Source organism: Ailuropoda melanoleuca, chromosome 2 (assembly GCF_002007445.2).
Source record: "Ailuropoda melanoleuca isolate Jingjing chromosome 2, ASM200744v2, whole genome shotgun sequence".
Taxonomy (NCBI): domain Eukaryota; kingdom Metazoa; phylum Chordata; class Mammalia; order Carnivora; family Ursidae; genus Ailuropoda; species Ailuropoda melanoleuca.
Window position 1 is genome coordinate 194,149,659 of NC_048219.1, and position 21,896 is coordinate 194,171,554.

General features: G+C 51.0%; 1 long non-coding RNA gene across 1 annotated transcript; it reads right to left on the reverse strand.

The window, feature by feature from the left end:
* Positions 1-2,276: 2,276 nt before the first annotated feature.
* Positions 2,277-15,261, reverse strand: LOC117801165. Its single transcript, XR_004623685.1, has 3 exons — positions 14,659-15,261; positions 3,179-3,316; positions 2,277-2,998 (listed from the first exon to the last, which is right to left on the reverse strand). It is a non-coding gene; the product is annotated as an uncharacterized LOC117801165 (long non-coding RNA).
* Positions 15,262-21,896: the final 6,635 nt, after the last annotated feature.

Consider the following 21,896-nt stretch of genomic DNA (forward strand, 5'->3'; position numbering starts at 1 on the left):
GCTGCCATGCGGGGAAGGAGCGCCCCAACCACAGGTTCCACCCGACTCCGGGGACCTCTGTCACCGGTGGGTCCCCCAGAGCCGTGGGTCCCTCCAACCTCGCAGCTCCGGGAGAGAGCTGGACCGAAGGCCTTCCATGGAAGCCATCATCCCTTCACTAAGGCGGTGACCAGTCTCATATGGAATGTTCTCCTACCTTGCAGTCTAGATAACACACCACCAACTTGGGCCGGAGAGGAACCTTGGTCTACCTTAAGGCTAAGGTCAGGGTCAGTTCAGAGACTTATAACTTTTCAGGTTTAATATATTTTTTTAATGATTTTTTATTATTTTATGTTAGTCACCATACACTACATCCCGGTTTCCGATGTCAAGTTCCATGATTTGTTACTTGAGTATAACACCCAGTGCACCATGTAATACGTGCCCTCCTTACTACCCATCACCAGTCTATCCCCTTCCCCCACCCCCTCCCCTCTGAGGCCCTCAGTTTGTTTCTCATAGTCCATAGTCTCTCACGTTTCATTCCCCCTTCTGATTACCTCCCCTTTCTTTATCCCTTTCTCCCTTTACGTCTCTGGTTAAGTTAATTCCAAGGTAACCTATGGTTTTTGGTGCTATTGTAAATGGGATGGATTACCTATTTTAATACTAATGGCGTATGGGCTCAAAGCGGTTTCCTATTGCTGCCGTAACAAATGACCACAGATTCAGTGGCTTAAAATCACTCAAATGTATTGTCTTATAGTTCTAGAGGTCAGAAGTCTGCAAATGGGTCTCAGAGGGCTAAAAACAAGGTGTCAGCAGAGCTGTGCTCCTTCTGGAAGCTTTAGGTTAGAATCTGTCCTTGCCCCTTCCTGCCCGAGAGGCGAGAGGCGGCCGGCTTCCCTGGCTCCAGGCCCCACCTCTCTTCCTCCATCTGACTCTGACCTCCTGCCTCCCTCTTCTAAAACCCTTTGCGATTGCCTCGGACGCACCCAGATAATCCAGAAAAGATCTTCCCATCTCAAGATCCTTTGCTTAATCATATCCTCAAAGTCCAAAGTGCCAAGTAAGGCCGTCAGAGATTAGGTTTCGGGGGTTAGGATGTGGGCCTGGGGTGGGGGGTCGCCTGCTTGCCATTTTTGAAAAACAATCTCAAAAATTAGCTCTGGTCTGTTCCTTTCTCTGTCTCTTAAATTAAAGCAATTTCTCCGGGTTATGTTTAGCTTAAGTCCCAAAGAAATTCAATATGTAACAGATAGTTACTAGTTATTAGGCTAGTTTATGATTTGGGAGTTAGCTACACTTGTTCATTGAACTAAAAGGTGTTTGGTAAATTCATTTGTTATTTTGACTTAGGCTATGTATCAGTCCTTAAAAATGGTTGAGGTAGTTTATGAACTTAAATAGAATGAATTAAATTAAAACCAAAATAAGATTCAATTAGATAGGTAAGCAGGCACCACCAGAGAGCGACTAGGGACAGCTTCAGGGTGGTCTGGCTGGTGGGCTGTCACTGTTTGGATTAAAAGATGAGCTCACTGTGCTTCCTGGTCATGTGGTCAAGTACACACAGATCCCAAACGTTTCTTTGATCTCCCACCTTGGTGCCACTCCCCACCCCGCACCGCCTGGAAGCTTACTCTGAAGGTGCAAGGACAGAGTCCACTCCTGCGGGGGCTGTCCCCATGCCCCTCCCTCCCTTGCTGCTGACACACAGGCCCACCCTCTTGCTCAGGGGCTTCTCGCCAGTGATCACCTTACCTTGGGGATCCCCCGGGCAGCCCCTGTGCTTCAGTCCACCAGGTGGCTCACATCTCTGCCCGGTGCTCGCAGGCACACCCCATTCCCACGCCGACACAGCGACCACAGAGCGAGGCTGCAGGAATTCACAGGAGCTCAGCGATCCCTGGTCTCCGTCCCCATCTCAGCACCCGGGGCCTTGCAGCAATTCACGCCCCACAGAGTCGTGCTGTTCCAAACCTTTCCTGCCCTCCCAGGTGCCACCTGCATTTCTCTCTGAAGTCCCTGCATCCAACCTCATGGAGAAAAGCCCGTGATGGAGTCCCCCCCCCCCGCCCCGCCCCGGAGACTCGAGGTCTTGTACACACATCACCCGGCACGGCAAGTATTACTTTCCCTGACTGATTTTGCTCCAACTCCCTGAATGCCTGGCAGGCAAGGAGAGGATGCACATGCTGTGTTTTATTTTATGTATTTATTTTTTAAGATTTTATTTATTTATCTGAGAGAGATCGAGCATGAGCAGGGTGGGGGCAGAGGCAGAGGGAGAAGCAGACTCCCCGCTGAGCAGAGAGCCGGATACAGGACTCGATTCCAGGACCCTGGGACCATGACCTGAGCCGAACGCAGACGCTTCATGGGCTGAGCCGAACGCAGACGCTTCATGGGCTGAGCCAACTGGGGCCCCTGCACGTGCTGTATTTTGAAGGTTCTTCACCTCTCCATTCCTAGCACCTGGGTCACAGTGGGACTGAACACGTCTCTGACTTCTGTCGTGCCAACGGGAAGTCCTATTTTTCTCAGATGTCACCTTCCTTGGAAGGACGTAATGAGAAGTAACCCGCTTTGTGTTGTGCATACCTTTGTGCAAAAACATTTCCAGGCCAGCTCCTGTGTGTCGGGCACTGCCCCCGGTCCTGGGGACCCCGAAATGACTGGGACGCCATCAAATATGTAGGTAGCCTCGTGACGGTGTCGGGTCATATTTATGGCAATGTTTTAAACTAAACTCTAATAGAAGGTTTCCAGAAATAAACGTTTCCATGATCTTTTATGGAGTAATGTCTCCAGGATCAATGGTCAGTCCCAGGGGGTCTTGCCGTTGCTCACAGCGAAGCCAGAGAAGACCCGCTCTCGAATTCCTTGGGGGAAGTCACTGTCTTCCTGAGCCTCCTCGGCCTGTTGGGCCCACGGGCACAGTGGCATCATCACAGGGGCCTCGCTGACCCCTTCAACACCTGAATGGGGGATGCCTGGACCCCACTGGTCACAGCTTGGAAAGAAAAGACGAGAAGTAAAAGAAGAAACCCATGGTGGGCTGGCCTGTCCCCGCACAAGGAGCTCCTGCTCTTTCTTACCCAAGCGGGGCCTCCTGGAGACACCCTGGGATAAACCCGCACAGAGGCGTGTCTAACAATCGGTTTGCATCTGGCCAGAGGGTCAGCCTCCTTACCTGAGCAATTAGGAACTGCCAAGGGCATGGCTCCGAGTAGAGAGAGATCCCTGGGGTGCTGGGGGTGGGCGGTGCCTGCTGACCTCTAATACACCGGGAAAACAGAGACGTTGCCATACCTGGAGCTCACTTTCGGCCCTGGAGAGGGAGAGCAGATCAGTAAACACTAGGATCAAGAGGAACCGGGGGCAAGATCATGGTCATGGCTTATAGTTCATTGTTTCTCACTTAGTCCTTATACAATCAAAGTCTCACATGCCCACAGCTTGCAGAGTCCACCTGTTCTACAAGCTGGTTCCCTTCCCTGCCTCCCCATGTCCTACCACCCGGGGACAGCGACCCTCACCAACAGCAGCCGATTCTTTTGGTATCCGCCTCCATGTCTGAAATCACACTGTACCCTTGGGGGTCTATTAACCCTAGAGGTCAGCTGGTGACTCTCCTCGGTGGTTGAGGACCTGGGTCTATGTACAGCACGCACGTGCCACGTCCTCTCCTCCAGCCTTCCCAATGAGGTGATACGCTAAATGCAATTCCCAGCTATGATGGTGAGTCTTGTGTCAACTCGGCTAGAACATGGTACCCAGTTATCCAATCAAAAACTAAGGTAGGTGTTGCTGTGACGGGTAAACATCATTTACTATCACTTGCCTTTAAGTAAAGGAGATAATTCTCAAAGATGTGGGTGGGCCTCGTCTAATCAGGCGAAAGGCCTTCAGACCAAGATGGAGGTTACCCTGAGGTAGCAGATATCCTACCCCCAGACTGCAGCACCAGCTCCTGCCTGAGCTTCTAGCAGATGCTCTGCAGGTTTTGGACTCACCAGCCCCACAACCACACAAGCCCGTTCCTTTAAGTGAATAAATAGGTACGTTTGTTTGCTTATTGGCCCATAAAGGACAATATTGTCCTCCTAGCTGCGTCGCTGGAGCCCCGGCTTCTACCATGCTAAGGCTAGGGCACACGACGCTAATGCTTCCTTTTCGACATCATTCTGTTTTTCTCGGAGTTACTGATGGTTTGGTTTCCGTTTGCCTGGCTTGGGACCTAGTTAACACTCATTTACCGCCGATCCGCTGAGGAGCACAGCTGTCCTCTCCTACCACTCCTTTGGTGCTGCCATCCAAAACCTCAGCTTACCCCTGAGGCTGTTCTCTGGGCCCCACAGGGCTGGCCTTCTGGGAACCCCCTTCTCCCTCTCCTGGGGACCCCCTTCCTGAATTCATACCTTCTCGTGCCTTCTTTCCTCCCTCAGTTCAGCAGAGCACAGCTTCATCGAGCCCTGATGACCAGAAAATAATTTTTCCGAAATCTTTAATATCTGAAAATGTCTCTTTCTCTCCTCCGACTGAAGGGTGGGGACTTCGAGGCTGGAAACCACTTGTCCTCAGGGGTTTGAGGTCCCTGCTCCGTTGTCTGCTAGCTCCCAGCGTGGCTATTTTTTTTTTTTAAAGATTTTATTTATTTATTTGACAGAGAGAGACAGCCAGTGAGAGAGGGAACACAAGCAGGGGGAGTGGGAGAGGAAGAAGCAGGCTCCTAGTGGAGGAGCCTGATGTGGGGCCCGATCCCAGAGCACCGGAATCACGCCCTGAGCCGAAGGCAGACACTTAGCGACTGCGCCCCCCAGGGGCCCCCCAGCGTGGCTCTTGGCAAGTCCTACAGTGTTCTGGTCTGGATCCCCTGTGAGGAAGCTGTTTGCCTGTTCTCTGAAAGGGGTTCTCTTTGTCCACCATGCTCTGGAGTGTCCTGACACTGTGGCTCGGGGGAGCTACCTGGATCCACCCAGCTGGGCGCTGGCTGTCCTGCATGTGGGAAGTCAGGTCCCTCAGTTCCAGAACGGGGTGACCCTCCAGGGTCCTTTCCAGTCTCCCCTTTGGAATTCAGAGTATTTGGACCATGGTCCGTTCGAGTCTATTCTCTCACGTTCTCATCTTTTTTCCTCTTGATTTCACCCTTTGCTTTCTGGGAAGTTTTTTCAACTTTAGTTTCAAACTTTTTATTGGGTATTAATGTTTTACCCCCTTTGTAATTCCAAGGTCTTTGTTGCTATTCTCCTACATTCATCTTCTACAATTACTTTTGAAGCGTCATATTCATATTTCATGGGAAGAATAGCTCTTTAGTCCTTCTGGCGATTTTGATAGCTTTCTGGATTTATCGTAACCTTCCATCTGCATGCATATTCTAACAAGCCGACCGGACCCGTGTGTAGGAGGATGGGCTTGTAAGGGGTGGTCTGGGGGAGCTGCTCAGTGTGGGGGATCCTTTCTGTACTGTTTCAGGTTCCCAGACTCCAACAACCTCTTTCCTGGAGGCTGAAAGCCTGAGGTTCTGGAAGCTGCATCACAGAAGCAGGACGGGTGTCCACTGACCCCCTGGGGGACTTCAGGGTGGTGACCTTGACGGGGGAGGTGCTGCCCCCCCCCAGCCCAGCACCTGTGTCTTGCATCCTCCGGAGACTAACCTCCAGTCTTCTGCTGGGGGGAGAAGGGGTCACCCGGCTGAGGGGTCAGGGGGATGAGATTTGGGGGTCTCAATACTGTGGTTGACTTCCATCCCACCCTCCTGTGTTTAATCCACCCTCAGCCCTCTTGGTGGGTCCTGGGTGCACCCCTCCTGGAGTGTCTCGGCTCCGTGGCTCCAATCCAGCTGGTGCTTGGTTTCCTCTGCAGCCGGTTTAGGATTCTGTGTGGTTTTTGGCTGGGTCAGTTATGACCCGGCCCTGTGCTCTTCGGTGTTCAAATCTCTCTGTTCCATTTGCCCTTAGAGACTCACATTTAAGGACTAGAACAAACAACCAAAGTAAAAACCTTCCCTGTTATCCCAGTGGGGTTTCAGACAGGAACTGGGGATAGACACATGTGTTCAGGTCTTGGACTCTTACAGGATGTGTCATTCACGTGCTTTCTGTTCCCTTAGCAGCCCGTGTCATGGAGCTCCCAAGGGAGGCTGGCTTCTGTAAGGACACTTCCTGGCAGGAGAGCACTGCAGGTTAGGAAGCAAGCCTAGGCGTCAGGAAGTCTCCTTCCAAGGGGATGCCTGCGGTGCTTGGATTGCACACCCAACCCCTTTATTGCACTTTCAGCTCGGAATGCACCTCCCCTGGAGACTGGCCCCTCAGCCCCATCCCTCAAAGGGAGCTTCCTTCTTGTAATGAAAGTGCCCCTCTGGCTTCAGGATGCTGGGGGCTGTGAGCCTTCACAGCAGAGCCAGTCAATCCCCGCCCTGGAGAAGCAGGGATGGTCTGGAACCGGCGTGGTCTCTGTGCTGTGGTCCAGCAGGCGTGGCATGTTCCCCCCAGGGTGCTAGTCTCTGCCTCTGGGCTGGGGTCTACACGGAGCAGGAAGCAGTCGAGTTCAGGGAGCGCAAAGGTGGCTCGTGAAAGCATCATGTCTGGCGTTGGCTTGACTTCCCCATCAGGTTCATGGAAGCTCGATTCTGAGTGTGTAAGTTGTTTCTTAAAAAATCGTGTGTATCTTTTCACATCATGACCAGAGAGAGTTCGGAGCCTGGAGTTCACCAGCGGGCTTAATACTGCCACCACTGACTTGCCCCGTGCTGTTTTCCGCAGTCACCTAAGTAGGTCAATAGAGAAGCAAGGAACCTGTCGGACATAAATTCCATAATTTTTGTTTGAAAAGCCGTAGAGAGTTTTTAAAAGCCAGCATATAACTTACATAAAATAAAACTCGCCATACAGCACAGTGAGCTTTGCGACAACTGTGTGTGGTCAGCTTCATTCAAGATACAGGAGGTTTCCATCCCCGGGAAACGGGGTGGGGGGGTCTCCCTGTGCTCTCTCGGGGCTCTCTCCCTGTTCTCATCTCCCATCCTCCACCATCAGGCAACCTCTGCTCTTCCTCACTGGAGCTGCCTTTTCTAGATAAACACATCATATAATTATACAGTCTGGCTTCTTTCATTTAGCGGCACGTTGCTGTGTATCAGAAATGTGTTCCTTTCTATCCCTGGGTCGTATTTCACTGTGTGGACATATCACAATTTGCTTTTCCTTGCATCAGTTGATAGATGTCGGAGTTGTTTCCAATTTCCGGAGATTATGAATAAAGCTGCTACAAACATTTGAATACATTTCTCTGTGTGTTCATATGTTTCCTTTCTGTTGCACAAACACCTGGGAGCAGACTTGCTGGTTATATGGTAAGTGTCCCTTATGCTTTATAAGAGAACTACGTAATTACACAAGGTGTCTGGAAGATACACGTGGCTAGCCACATTTAAACTAATTAAATAGAAGTGAACGAGCAGTTCCTCGATTGCAGTAGCTACTTGGCAAAGTGCTCAATGGCCACATGTGACCAGCGGCCACGGTACGGGATAGCGTGGACCCGGACTATTTCCACCACCCCGGAAAATGCCGCTGGACAGCACGGGCATCGAACTTCAAACCTCGGGTTTCAGAATAGAAAGTGTTTCATTGATTTGGACAAAAGGATTTTTAAGGCCAGGGGTACTCTTTCTCACCATTGTTTACATAAATGGTAACATCCTTGCCAAACCTACTTACAAGCGGAACTCCCATCTTGTATTCATTTTGCAGAACTAAAGTTTGGAGCTACCCAAGGACCAGAGTCCGACAGCCTGAAGAAGTTATTGTTCATGCTGGAGCAGCTGGCTGTCCGCGTGGAGCAGCCACCCACGGGGACCCACTGCCCTCCCAGCCTCTGCAAAGTCCTGTAAACAGCGACAAGACCCAGGGACCCTACCGAATGGAGAGCGGGCTCTGCTCCTGGCTGGGAGAATGCCAGAGGCTCCAGGACAGATAATGTCATAACAGATGGGAATCACAGCCTGGCCTCTTCATTCCTCGCTCTTTAAAATAAGGGCGTGAAACCCAACGGATAGAGCGTAGGTCACCGGCCAGCCTTGACACTCTCGGTTTCAAGCTCCAGCATCCTTGAACAGCCTGTGATTTAACAAAGAGAATTTTTTTTTTTCTGACCGCAGCCCAAATAGGTATGTTTCACCTTGGCTTTTCCATATGAAGTGCTGATTTCCTGGAAGCTGGGGCTCATGGTGGGGAATCTAGACTCGGGACAATCAGGGGCATTGACTGTGGGCACGGCTCCGTCCCTTGTGTGTGGTCTTTCTCAGAGAAGGGAAGGCACAGAAGAAGGGGGTTTTATTACCTCTGGGGCAATGTTGCATTTTGTGAAAGAAAGTATTTTAACCACCAATTTGAACAAAGCTGGCAAAACAATAGTCCTTCTTGTGGTCTTAGCCATTAATCTTTTGTGTAGGGGAAAATCAGATGCCTCGATGACGTCATCAGTTGGCTAGGAACAGAACCAATGGAACCAAAGGACACCATTGTTTCCCTGACAGGGCGGTTCAAGAGGAGGCCGTGCTTGCTTTTTCTTTTCCAGAAAGAAGAGGGCACATCTGCAGCTGACCTCCAATAAACATGGCTGCAATCTTCACATTGGGAGAATTTGCCGGAATGTGTCTTTGTGGAAGTGATTCAACATTTCCAAAGAGGCTCCCCCATCTGTCATCTGCTTTCTTTCACTCCCAGATAAAAAGAGCTCATTTTTTTTTTTTTATGGTAAGTCTGGTGGAATGTTTTTTCCCCCTTCCCTCTATTGTTCCTTTCTCTCTTCACCTTGGGCAGACAAACTCATTTAGGCAATAAAGCAATAAAGTTATCTTAGGAAAGGTGGTCAGCATTAGCAAGAGGAAAAGGTGTTGTCTGCAGATACTCTGCGTGAAGATGCCGAACGGCATCACAAGCATGTCCTTGGGAGGAGCGTAAAGGCTCGGCGCTGCCCTTCCAGGATGATTCTGAGAAATTCAAATCGCCAAGGCCTTGTCAGGAAGGGTCCCTGCGGAAAAGGGAGGGAACGAGAAGACAGATGGGACAGGAAAAGGGAAGGGTACTAGACCTGACAGAGAGAGGACTCCTGGACACCCGTCAAGATTTCATGTTTCATACTCTAAATGCGACCTCAATGGTGAAATACAGGTCACAAAACGGGCCACTAGTGTGACTACTGATGGTCTGTTTCTGTGTGCCTTTGCTGAGACTGTAGGGCACACCAGCAAGGAAACATAGCTGACGTCAGTAGATTGATTGCAAAAATGACCCCATTTTTCCACTCCTTCCTATATTCATGCCTTTTGCAATGTGGCTTTACGTTCTTTCCGTCAAGAGTTGGAGTCTATTCCCTCATCCCTTGAGTTCAGACTGGTCTTCGGCTTGCTTTAGCCAATGAATGTGGTGGAAGTGTCTGAACCCAGGCTTCAAGATGTTTCATGCTCTTCTGCTCTTTCTCTTGGACCCCTGCCTCCACTGTGAGAACAAACCCGGGCTAACCAGCTGGAGAATGAGCTCCAGATGGAACAGAGCTGAGTCTTCTTGGCTGAGACCATCCTAGCCCAGCGAGCCTCCAGCCAGCTTGCAGACACACACCCAAGCCGAGCCTGGCCAGGCCAACCCCAGGTTTGTAAGAAGTTAGTAACACATGATTGGGGAGCCTGGGTGGTGCAGTCAGTTAAGCATCCAACTCTTGATTTTAGCTCAGGTCATGATCTCAGGGTCGTGAGATCGAGTCCTATGTCGGGCTTCACGCTCAGTGCAGAGTCTGCTGGAAATTTTCTCTTCCTCTCCATCTGCCCCTCCCACTCATGTGCGCACGCTCTCTCTCTTTCTTTAAAATAAATAAATGAATCTCTAAAAAGAAAAGGAAGTAACACATGATTGCTTTTTTAAGCCACTAAGTTTTGGGGTGGTTTGTTACACAGCAATAACATAGCTGGTAACTCTTTAGAAACTGAAAGTCATAAAGGGCAAAGAGATGACAGGCGACATAAATCATGATAAAACCCAAACAGTTAGCCCTGGCTCATGCATGAGCTGCTGTTACTGATGAAGCGGAACCCTGCGATGGGCTCTCCTCCCAACTGGCACAAGGGACACGAGGCCTCCCAACCAAGCTTCCTCTGGTGTGCCTTCTCCAGGTCCCTCAGGTCAGTCAGCTCCCAACTTGAAAGCCCACACTCAGCACTCACGGACGAGCCCTGCTCCGGAAACGAGCCATCTCTGACCGCGTGTACCATAGCCGGTCACCTGCAAGCTGGAAACTTAGAGTTTACTGTAAGAATGATGTCCGTTCTGTCCTGTTCTGGGTTTAAGATGTCAAAGCAAGGATGTGGTGGCCCCTTCGGTGTGAAATTCCAGATTTCCCGGGGTCTTCCGGTAGGAGCTATGATCAACTGTGCTGACAGCACAGGAGCCAATAATCTGTCTATCATCTCTGTGGACAGGATCAAGGGACAACTGAACAGACTTCCTGTTGCTGGAGTGGGGGACACAGTGGTGGCCACGGAGCTCGGAAAGAAGGCACATCCAGCAGTGGGAATTCACCCACGAAAGTCAGACTGGAGAAAAGCTGGCATGTCTCCTATTTGAAGACAGCGCAAGGGTCATAGTAAACAAAAAGGTGAAAGGCTCTGCTATCCGGGACTAGTTGCAAAGGAGTGTGCACACTTGGGGCCCAGGATTGCACCCAGTGCTGGCAGGAGGACAGGATAATTTGGTGCACTTGCTAAAAAAAAAAATTAAAAATTATTTGTGGGGTGCCTGCGTGGCTCAGTCCGTTGAGCATCCAACCCTTGATTTCAGCTCTGGCCTTGATCTCAGGGTCCTGAGATTAAGCCCCACGCCGGGCTCCGTGCTCAGCGCAGGGCCTGCTTGAGAGTCTCTCTCTCCCTCTATCGCCGTCCCTCCCCCGCTTGCACGCACACTTTCTCTAAAAAAAATAAATAAATCTTCAAAAAAAGTATTTGCTCCCCCCCCCAAAATAATGATATTTTCTGAAGCAGACACAGACTAAAATCCCCTCACTTAGAGAAGAGAGCCGCTCACGTGCTGATGGACATCCTTCAACCGTGGTGGCGTGCTCGAAACACACGCACGTGACTCTCACAGACGGGCTCCTGTGACGCAGAGGTAGGCTTATGGCTTTTCTAAAATGACAAGCTATCACATGCCCTTTGTAGATCATTCAAATAACAATGCGACAATTCTTTTTAAAACTAATTTAAAAAATTAGGGAGTCTCCAGGGACGCCTGGGTGGCTCAGTCGGTGAAGCGTCGGCCTTCAGCTCAGGTCATGATCTCAGGGTCCAGGGATCGAGTCCTGCATCGGAGTTCTTGCTCAGCAGGGAGCCTGCTTCTCCCTCTGCTGCTCCCCCTGCTTGTGCTTGTCTCTCTCTCTCTCTCTCTGAATAAATAAAATCTTCAAAAAAAAATTAGGGACCATCTAAAGTGGGATATGAAAGTCATCCCTCCCCGTAACTGCCGATGACAGGTTTGTGAATCTCTTTCAGCACCTTTATCATAACATTACCTCTTTGTAAGCTGGCTCTGTGTCCTGTGTTCTGGAACACGGATTGCTTTTCAGTGATGTCTGTTTCATTATGCAATCCTTCTGCTGAGGTTCCTGTTTCAGTGTTAGCAGTTTTTGTTGTTTATTGTTTTTAATTTCCAAGAACCGTTTGTCGGATTGATTGTTTTCATAGCAGCCTGTCCTTGTTTAATGAACATAGTATTGGTTCCCAAAACTCTCCAAGGATATTAATCAGGCTTCTAAAGGACTTTTCTTTCTTTCTTTTCTTTCCCCCATCTTTTAAAATATATTCCAAAAATAACTGACAAGTTAGAAAAATCAGATAAGCAACCCATCTACATTTTACACCATCTCATTCCATAAATAATCATTGTTACTTTTTTTTTTTTTCCTGTTTCTCTCCTTCCTGTGTTAACTGTGTTTCCTGTGTTTGCCACTTTCTGGCACGTGGCTTTCCTTCAATGTCTTAGGATCCTCGAGAGTGGATTTGTACTTTTTAATGAAGATCTAGATTCATCAGTATTGACTGCTGCTGTGAGAATCCTTCACAGATACAAAGGTCACTGTTTTAATTTTCTTGTCATGGCTATTCCCAGAGCGCCACGTTTGGCTGTGTGTTTTGAGGGTGGGCTTGTCTTTGCCTGCAAGGTGAGTATGGCCAACAGGGGATTCTCTATAGTTTTGGGGGGTGGGGAAAGGGCTAGTGGACTGGAGATTCTCTTCGGTGGAGAATGAGAGCATTTACCCTGGGAGCAGAGTATGTGGGTGTATATCGGAATTGCTTGGAGGGTGTGTTAGAACGCCTGTGGCTGTGTTTCTGATACAGAGGGTTTGGGGTGGGGCCTGAGAATTTGCATTTCTGGCGCATTCCCAGTGGATGCTTCTGCCGCTGCTGGCCCAAGGTTGGCACTTTAAGAAACACTGGATTAGGGGAGCTCACTGCGGTGCAAAGACTCCTGGCTGTTGACCCCTCTATGCTGCTGACGTGTGGCCGGAAGCTGCTCGGGACAGGACCTCACTCCTTTACAGCCTTGACGTTCATTCTCCTGAGGTCCACAGACCCGCAGCAAACCTGCCTGCAGCAGGGGCCTGGGGCTCTTCTGGAACCTGGCTGCCAACTCGCAGCCCCAGCCTGCTCCCTGAGCTCGGGAGGTCCCTGACAAAGGGGTCTCTTCAGTCTTCCTGCAGCGTCCTTGGTGTGAGCTGTGTGGGCTCTGACCAAGCTTGTAGGACTCCCGCCCTGTCTACTATGCATCACTCACAGATTTTCAAGAACTCCCCATCTGCTCTTGGCTCCCTTCCCTGTTTCCCAGCATCGCTAGGAGCTCCTCCTCCTTCCCTCCTTCTACTTAATGTGCAACGTGGCCGTTTCTGCACATACGCGAAAGTCGAGAAAATAGAACAAATAACCCCCTGCTAATAGACAAATAAATACACTCACCACTAAATTTTCAATGTTTATGTTTCTTATTTATTTTTAAAGATTTTATTTAGTTATTTGAGTGAGAGAGAGAGTACAAGCTGGTGGGAGAGGCAGAGGGAGAGGGAGAAGCAGGCTCCCCGCTGAGCAGGGAGCCAGTCGCAGAACTCAATCCCAGGACCCCGAGATCATGACCTGAGCCGAAGACAGACGCTTTGCTGACTGAGCCAGCCAGGCGCCCAGATTCTCGCTGCTTTTCTTACGTCTGCATACTCTTCCATCTGGCCACGATGGCAAGCCTACACCATGTTTGGATACGTGTCTAGATGCAAGTGATTTACATAGGTGGAGATCGGCGATGTTGACTTAGTTAATACTCTTCTATATATGCAAGAAGTGCGCGTGGAAGTGGAGAATAGGGATTTAGAATGCGGGATTCCCCTCTGCACAGCTCTGCCCCCCCCAGGGCAGGACTAGGATCTTCTGAGCGTAGCGGCAACATCCCCACACAGAGCTGCGCACCCGCCCTGGGGAGCGGGAATGCAAATTGTCCCTCCAACCGCCTCTGGACAGTTTGTCTCTTCGAGCTGGTAAATTGTGCCAGTGCCCTATTTAAAAAATTAAGATTTAAAGTTTCCAGGGGGGTGGGGACCAGGTTTTAAAAGAGAGAGAAAGCTCAGCTGGGGGTGGATGGGTCTTCACCTGTGTCCTTTATCTGTGGGTTTGCCTGACTCTTCCCTGGGCCAAGCACACCGGACAACCTACCAAATGAGTGAATGGACACCAGCTACCATTTCTTGCTCTTTAATGTTTTTGTAAATAAAGAAGAAATATATACAATACAAAAATGCACGTATTGCACGGTGCACTGGGTGTTATACGCAACTAATGAATCATCGAACTTTACATCAAAAACCAGGGATGTACTGTATGGACTAACATAATATAATTAAAGAATATTATTATAAAAAAATGTATACAATAGACGTGAAAGTCTGTGTCTCCAATCTTACATCCCCAAAGCAGCTACTGCTAGCAATTAGGTATTTTTCATTCCAGAACCATCTATGCATATATACCTGCTTTGTCACTCTCGTGTACTTTCACTTTCTCTAGCCAATTAAAAACCTATTATAGACATTTGGAGTCACAACTGTATAGCATTCTTCCCACAATTGCAGAGTTGTCCTAACTGTGGACCACCGAGGTCGTAGCTGTCGTCAGCATCTGTGTGACTGTATCTACCCAAGGAACGGCTGGGTCAAAGAACAGCTAGGTATTTAGATCAGGCACACGAGGCCAAATGCCCCCAGCTCCTGCTCCTTTAAGTCTTTTTTTTTTTTTTAAAGATTTTATTTATTTATTCGACAGAGACAGCCAGCGAGACAGGGAACACAAGCAGGGGGAGTGGGGGAGGAAGAAGCAGGCTCCTAGCAGAGGAGCCTGATGTGGGGCTCGATCCCATAACGCCGGGATCACGCCCTGAGCCCAAGGCAGACGCTTAACCGCTGTGCCACCCAGGCGCCCCTGCTCCTTTAAATCTTAACACTTCGGGTATGCCCCTTCCTGACCTCATTCTGAAATCACACCCCATGAAAGCCTGCTGTTTCCTTCACATGAGCTCTGTTCTGGGTTTCTGCCTGCACATGTTCTTTAAATGTCAGGATTTAAGTTGGATGCGGACTGACCTCAAAGCTCCATCCCGTTTCATTCCAGAGGACTGCTTCTGCCCCTGTTTTCTTCCCAGGCTGGTGTGTCCCCATTAGCAGCTAAAAATAGTGCTCGGCTCAGCACGCGGGCTTGCTGCTAGATGCTGGTCTCACTTGGCGAGCGCTTCCCTGGGGCACAGACAGGCAGGGCACACGTCACCTCTTTGGCCTGTGCCCGCCATCCTCGGTCCGCACTGCCAGGTGGAGCATCTGCCAGACTGAACTCGCTGCAGATGGAGGGCTTAGAATTCTGCGGAGGAAGGGCCTGTGCTGGCTGCTGCCCAGGATGCCATCCTGCGGACCCGTCCCCGTGCCCGGTAATGACTTCTCCGCTGCAGCCAAGAAACAAGCCCAGCACAAGCCATCTGTCTCAAAGGGCTTCCTGCAGCCGGAAGAAGGAGCGCGTGCATGTGTGTGCATGGGTGCTTTCTCTTCTGCACCCTCCCCCTGCCTGGGCTGCAGAATTCATATCCTGTCCGTTTCTTCATTCCCCTTGTGTAGCAAGGACTCGGAGCAGTGGTGAGCTGGTCAGTGTTGGCCAGCCAGCTCCCGGGAGGAAGCCCTGATGAGCGCTCAGGGACTTCCAGGGCATAATATTCCCTCCATGGCCAACTGCAAGCTATCAACATGACGTTACTAACTTCAGAGTTGGGAAGAAAGGCACGGACACCGCCATCGTTATATAGGATTTCTGCCACACATAAAATAGACATAAACAGCCTCAAAAGCACTGAGGTTAGTAAAAGAAATGGGAAGTGACGAGTTTCGAATATTTATTACTTCTTTTTTAGTCCAACTTATTTCTAAGTTTATATGCTTTGATTTTTAATAACAGCTGTGTTTAACAACTGGCTCAAAAAAATTCCTGAAACTTTAGCAGTTTGCTCCTATGCACCAGTCCAAGTCACTGAAGGCTCGGTACACCTCTGAGTGGCTCTCAGAGGGGAGCAAACTCATGAAAGTCAGCATTTTCTTAAACATTTCTGTGGAACAGTTCCCCAATGTCCTGCACAGTCCTTGGGGGGGGGTGAATGGCAAGTCCTTTCTCAGCCATGGTGCCCGACACCCAAATCTCAATTCTCCACTCTTCCCAAGTGGACTTCTGATTCTTTCTTAGTCTTTGTGGGGGGAAGGGGAGAACTTTCTAGAATGTTCTAGAATGATTCTGGGGAAATAGTTGTTCCCAGTACCCCTCGCAGAGGTCAAGTTGGGCCTTGATTCTAACATAGAGATCTGCATGTATCCCTTATTTCTGAATTTCTAGAGGATCTGAGTAGAGAGCTATTTGAGTGTCCAGAAAGGAAACTAAGAGCCTTGGTCACCCTGACTCCTGGAAACGTACTTATCTAAGACGAGGATAGAGACCATGCAGCCAGAGGGCAGCTGGAAAAGATTCCAAATGCATTTTCAAAAGCTTTCCTTATATAAACTCTCCATTTGAACGTCTAATAAGTCAGAAGATCTCTTTCCACTAATTAGGAATCCAAATTCGGTTTTTGGATTAAATCCAATAAACCAACTTAAATCTTCAAATGGGCACAAAGTATCAATTCATCAGCAATAAATACAGAAGTTAAGAGCTGTGTACGCAATACAGTCCTCCTTGGGTTAGCCTGCTGGTGGTGGGGCGTGGGAGCTGAACTCTCCCCAGTCCTGCCTCCGAGTTTTGCTCTAGGATGTGCAGCTGGCTTGCCGGCACTTCTCTGGCACTTCTCACTCTGTGCCCTCTGTGCTCGCTGCACCCCCTTCCTCCCCACTCCCTCTGATGTTGTTTTGGGATCCTTTCTCAACACAGCACTCCAAGGACCACTTACGTACCAGGGGAGGCACAAAGGAGGAAACAAATGTGTTACTCCCCGATCACTAAAACATACACAAAGGCACACATATATGCACAGACACATGCAAACACAGACATACACACAAAGACACACACACAAACACAACCAAACACAAACTTGCACACATACACACAGAGTTCATAATCTGTCTTTCAGGAAACCTTTCAGACCCCGAATTTCTTCCCTTTAGCCCGCCTACTTTTATTTGACCGGCGTTGGCCAGCTTAACCAGCAAGGGCTTCCTGCAACAAGGTACCTGATTCCATGTGATGACATTTCTGTGAATGGTTTGAATGGTTTCTGGCTTGGGCATCCATCAACCCGCTGTTTCTGCATCTGGTCACGACGTGGTGGGAGGGAGCAGTTTCCACACCAGCGAGCAATGCTCAGACACCGGCTGGGTGTCCTACAATTCAACTCAGTTCTCACACTGTCTACCTGGGGATGGCATCGGGTCCCACAGGTTGAAGGCTCAGTCCCACAGGACTGCCCGGCACTCCAGACACGATGGTCAGCCCAGGGTGTCACCAGTGCTTCTCACCGACTGGCTACAGACTGGAGGTTCCAACGACCCCATCCTTGAGGTCACTAATTTGCTAGAGCAGCTCTCAGAACTCAGAGAAACTTTTTAGTTCCTAGATCATCAGTTTACTATAAAAGGGTATAATTCAGGAACAGTCAGATAGAGGAGAAGCATAGGACAGGGTATGGGGAAGGGACATGGAGCGTCCACGCCCTCTGAGAGCCCCAATCTCTCCACATCTCCACATGCTCACCAACCCAGCAGCTCCCCAAACGGTGTTTGGGGTTTTACAGAAGCCTTATTACATGGGTATGATTGATTAAACCATTGGCCATTGGTGATCTGGTCAACCTCTCCTCTTGTGGGAGTGGGTGGGACTGAAATTTCCAGCCCTGTAGTCACACGGGGGGGTTCTCCTGGCAACCAGCCCCCATCCTTAGGTGCTTTCCAGAAGTTCCCTCAGTAGCATGACAAAGGACACCTGTGTGACTCTCACCACTTAGGAAGCCCCAAGCAGCTCTGTGCCAGACCCGGGTGGAGACCAAATATATATTTCTTAGTACAAGTCACAATATCAGCCCAAGTCGGGCGTGGAGGCTGGGGGGGGCGGCGCAAGGCCATGTGCGCATCGTGTCAAGTTCCCTCGTTCCTCGTCTTCAGTGGCGTCTCCGATTCACGCCACGCCGAGGTGATGGTGGGGGGGGGGCGGATGGTGCTTCCTTTGAAAGGCGAGCACACACCTGCAGGCTGGCATTGAGTCGGAGTATTGGCATGGAAGCAGCTACAGAGGGGAAGCGGGGAGAGCCAGGGCAGGGACATGTGTGTGAACAGGGCGCGGCTCACCTGCTTCCGGGTTGCATTCATTAAATCGATTCAGTACCACGAGAACAAACACAACTTCCCTAATAAAGAACCTGACGGATATTTCCCAATTGATTATTTCAAAGTAACATCTCCACAGAATGCTTCAAATTCCTGGAAAGGTCGCCCCTCATCCCCTCACTTTGCGCCGCCAACTGCCCGTCCTCCTTGTGCTGCATCGAGTTCCACACGTGGTCAAGTGATCTATGACTCAAGGCTCCAGGCTTTTTATTACTGACTTTTTCTGAACGCCCACCTGTTACGTGTCAGGAGCACTGCACGTTGACCTAGTTCCCACACACCCCTTCCAAGTCGGTGAGCACGATCACCGTTCTGAGGGACCAGGCCTCGGAGGCTCAGACAGGCCAACAGACATCCCAGAGCCCCCTGGACTACCCCTCGCTGGGCAGGAGCTGGGGGGCTCTCTCCCCACACGTCCACCCCACCTGACTCCCCCTGCTCTGGCCCTGCAAGGCCGCCCATACACTATACATCAACCTGGTGTTCTGGCTTGGAGGCTCAGCTTACAGGACACCCGGCAGGATGCTAGAGGGGGTCAATTTGGGGTATCTATCCCCCCAAAGCCTTCCCTGCAGGTCCCCTCAGTTGGCTGTCACGGCTCCTCTCAGGACAGACCTCTTTCTATCCCCCTTCTTCCAAGTTCTGGCTGCTCTCCTTCCCTTGGTCCCATGGGGCCTGGAGATGCTGTGATGAGCCCCAGGGTCCAGGATATAGCTCTGGGCCCTGTTATTTCCCCGCACGGGGCCCAAACCTTTGCAAACAGCTCCTCTGATGCTTTAGTGGGTGTATCGCCACGGAACCAGGAGCACCCGGCAGCACTTCACTCTCTCAGAGCTCTGGAGGTCGGAAGTCCAAAGTCAGTACCGCCGGGCTGCAGTCACGGTGTCTTCAGGGCCACTCTCCCTCCGGAGGCTCAGGGAAGAATCCGTTCCTTGCCTCTCCCAGCTTCTGGCGTTGGCCAGCCTTCCTTGGCTCAAGGCTGTGCACCTTGGCTCTCTGCCTCAAGGATGGCATTGCCTTCTCCCACCTCCATGTGGTCTCCCCCCACCTCTCTCTTACAAGGACACCGGTGACTGCACTGAGGACCCACCAGGACCATCTAGGAGAGTCTCCCCATTTCAAGAGCCTTATTCACCTCTGCGAAGTCTTTGCCATAGAAGGTAACATTTGCAGGTTCCAGGGATTAGGACCCAATCTCTTTGGGGCTATTATTCAAACTGTCACCTTGTTACACCTTCCTCAAACTATCCCACTTCAAGCATGCTGTCTGCGCCTGCTGGGGCCTGACCCGTACAACCGGGCTCACCATATATGCAGGAGTGCAGAGTCAAGCCCTGTGAGTAAGTTACCATGAGAACTTGCAGGAGGCTTTCAAAATCATTTATATGCTAATGACTCCCAAATTGACATCTCTGGTCCATTTCTTCTCTCTGGGTTCCAAGATCATATGTCCAGTTGACTATGTGATATTTCCATTTGGATATTTGCATTTTCATTTCGTTTCGTAGGCACCTCAAGCTTGTGTGACAAAATCCACCTCTTCTCTCTTCCTGCCTCCCACCTGCTCCTTCCCCAGGCTTCCTGTCCATCAAACAGCCTCACTACCCACTGGTTCACACAGGCTGGAAACTTGGAAGTCAGCCTGTCACCGACATATCTCAACAACCTCCAAACCATTCAGTGCGCCATCCCTGTGGATCCTACCTCCAATTCATTACCGTGTCCCTGCAGGTCCCACCTCCACGACAGACTGGGATTCTTGTTTGCTCTCCCATCTCTGCAGACACCAGTCCTGTCCAAGGCACCACCACCTCGCTCGCCGGGACCACGATGATGGCCTTCTGAATGCCTCCGGCTTCCCCTCCGTCTCTCCTCTCTAGTGCTGTCTCCAAGCATCCAGAGGGATATTTTATAAACCTAGGTCGGATCACATCACTGCCTCACAGAGAATTCGTCAATACCTGCCAACTGGATTCTTGCTTTCACTCACCCCACTTTTTGATGACCCCATTCCCACCCTCCTCACTGATATCCCATGCCTGGAATGACCTTTCCCTGTGTGTTCACACGGCTCCGTTGTTCCATCTGGGTTACCCAGTGCTGAGCGCAGTTCTCAACACAGTGGAAAGCTGGTGGGTGCACCTCTTCATGGGACAGGTGCAGCCTCGTCTCTCAAAGGGTGAGAATCCCAGGAGGAATGAGTGCCAGTGGCCCTCGGTGGACTCCCCCACGCAGTGTATAATATGGAAACCGGGCTGATCCGGGGAAGTGGGTGCCATGATCTCCCCAGAAACAGAAGGACCTTCCAAGTCCTGAATTCATTCTGGACTAGCCATTGGTGCCTCCTGGGTCCCCATGAGAGATGACCCAGCTGTTCCTCCCTGACAAGAGGCGTCTGGCCTGTGGGGAAAATTCTGTCTGCAAGGCGTCCCTGCTCAAGGTCCCTGGAGGGCTCTGATTAGCGAAGGGTCGCATCACCATCGTTGGTACGTGTCCTGGGACTATTTGTCTCTGCGTCTGGCCTCAGCTTGCTATTCAGGCCTGTCCGCATCCCCCCCCCCCGCCCCAGGGGCAGGGATTGGCAGCTGGAAGAGGAAGTCCAGACTCCTGCTGAGCGTCAGAAAACGTCAAGCAGGGGTCCAGAATGAGTCACAAAATAAAAATATCCGCGTGGACGACGCAAGGTTACGGTCCACAACCTGAAGAAGCGCAGGAGCCCCTTTAAAAGTGTGCTGCGGGAGAAGCCGTGTCCGATGTCCGAAGCCGCTCTGCCTTACACCCAGAACGCAGGCTGCGGGGCGCCCGGGGGGCTGCAGGGGTACCTGCGCTGGGATCCGAGGCCTCGCGGGGGAGGGGGGGCGTCAGCAGCCAGTGGGCCGCGGGGTGTAGCAGCCCTGGGGGGCGGTGTCAGTAGCTGCCGGTCCCGGCACTTTCTTGCTCTAAAATTACCCTCAAGGCCAGGCATAAATCATTGGTTTTTTCCCCCTGTAGTCACTAGATGTCACTGCAGGAGAAAATCTGACCAGAAAACAGATGCAAGGGGGAGAAGAGATATTAATGTTTTGGATCCTGCGGAAGTGGTCGCCTTGGCAACGGGGAGCATGTGAAAGAACTTCCTTCTTTGTGGACACCAGCGGCTTCCGAGTGATATCACCGTCCCCGCCCCAAACAGAAGATGCTGTCTGTCCAGAACCCAAGGGAAGCGAGCAGCAGGGGAGGGGCGGGGCGGGGGCGGAGAGGGGGAAGCGGCGGCGTGCGCAGACAGAGGGACACACCGACAGACAGCACTTGACAGTGTGAGCGCTCAGCAAACCTGTGTAGATTCCACCGGCGTGTGCCCGCGCCTGCGTTCTCCGGGGGCAGGAAAACCCCGGATACCGAACCTCGGCGAAGGGGCGCCCCGGCGGGCAGAGGCTCAGGGCGCATGGCCCTTTGCCTTAATTCAGCACCGACTAGCTAACTGATCCCGTGGCCAGGCAGGTGCAGGCACAGATCCCGCCGCCTGCGGCCACCACAGCCCAGAGCATGGTGGGAGGGTGAGGCCCGGCCCATCTCCCGAGGTGCCAGTGCCCTTGAACTGCCCTCTGGCTTTTCACAGCGAGCTTCCTTCCCGCCTCCGTTAGAGCTGGATCTAGCAGCCCTGCTGACCTTTGCATATTGGAATCAATCAACTCATGAGAACCCCCAGGCGCGAACCTTGGGGGACATTAGCATTTAAAGGAGAACTTCTTCTCCAAATGCATATCCAATTGCTGGAAGGTGTGCAAGTGCGAGCGCCCAGAATTCTAGAGCTGACTCCGTCCAGAGCTAAGAAAACCAGGCATCTTCCCCCTCCCCTAGTGCAGCAGGGAGGGTCAGACCTGGGAGGGGAGGGCTACCCCCCCCCCCCACCATGTGGAGAGATGCTGGTGTCTCGGGCAGGGCACTCAAGAAGTTGGCCAGAAGAAATTGTACCCAGAGATGGGAACAAA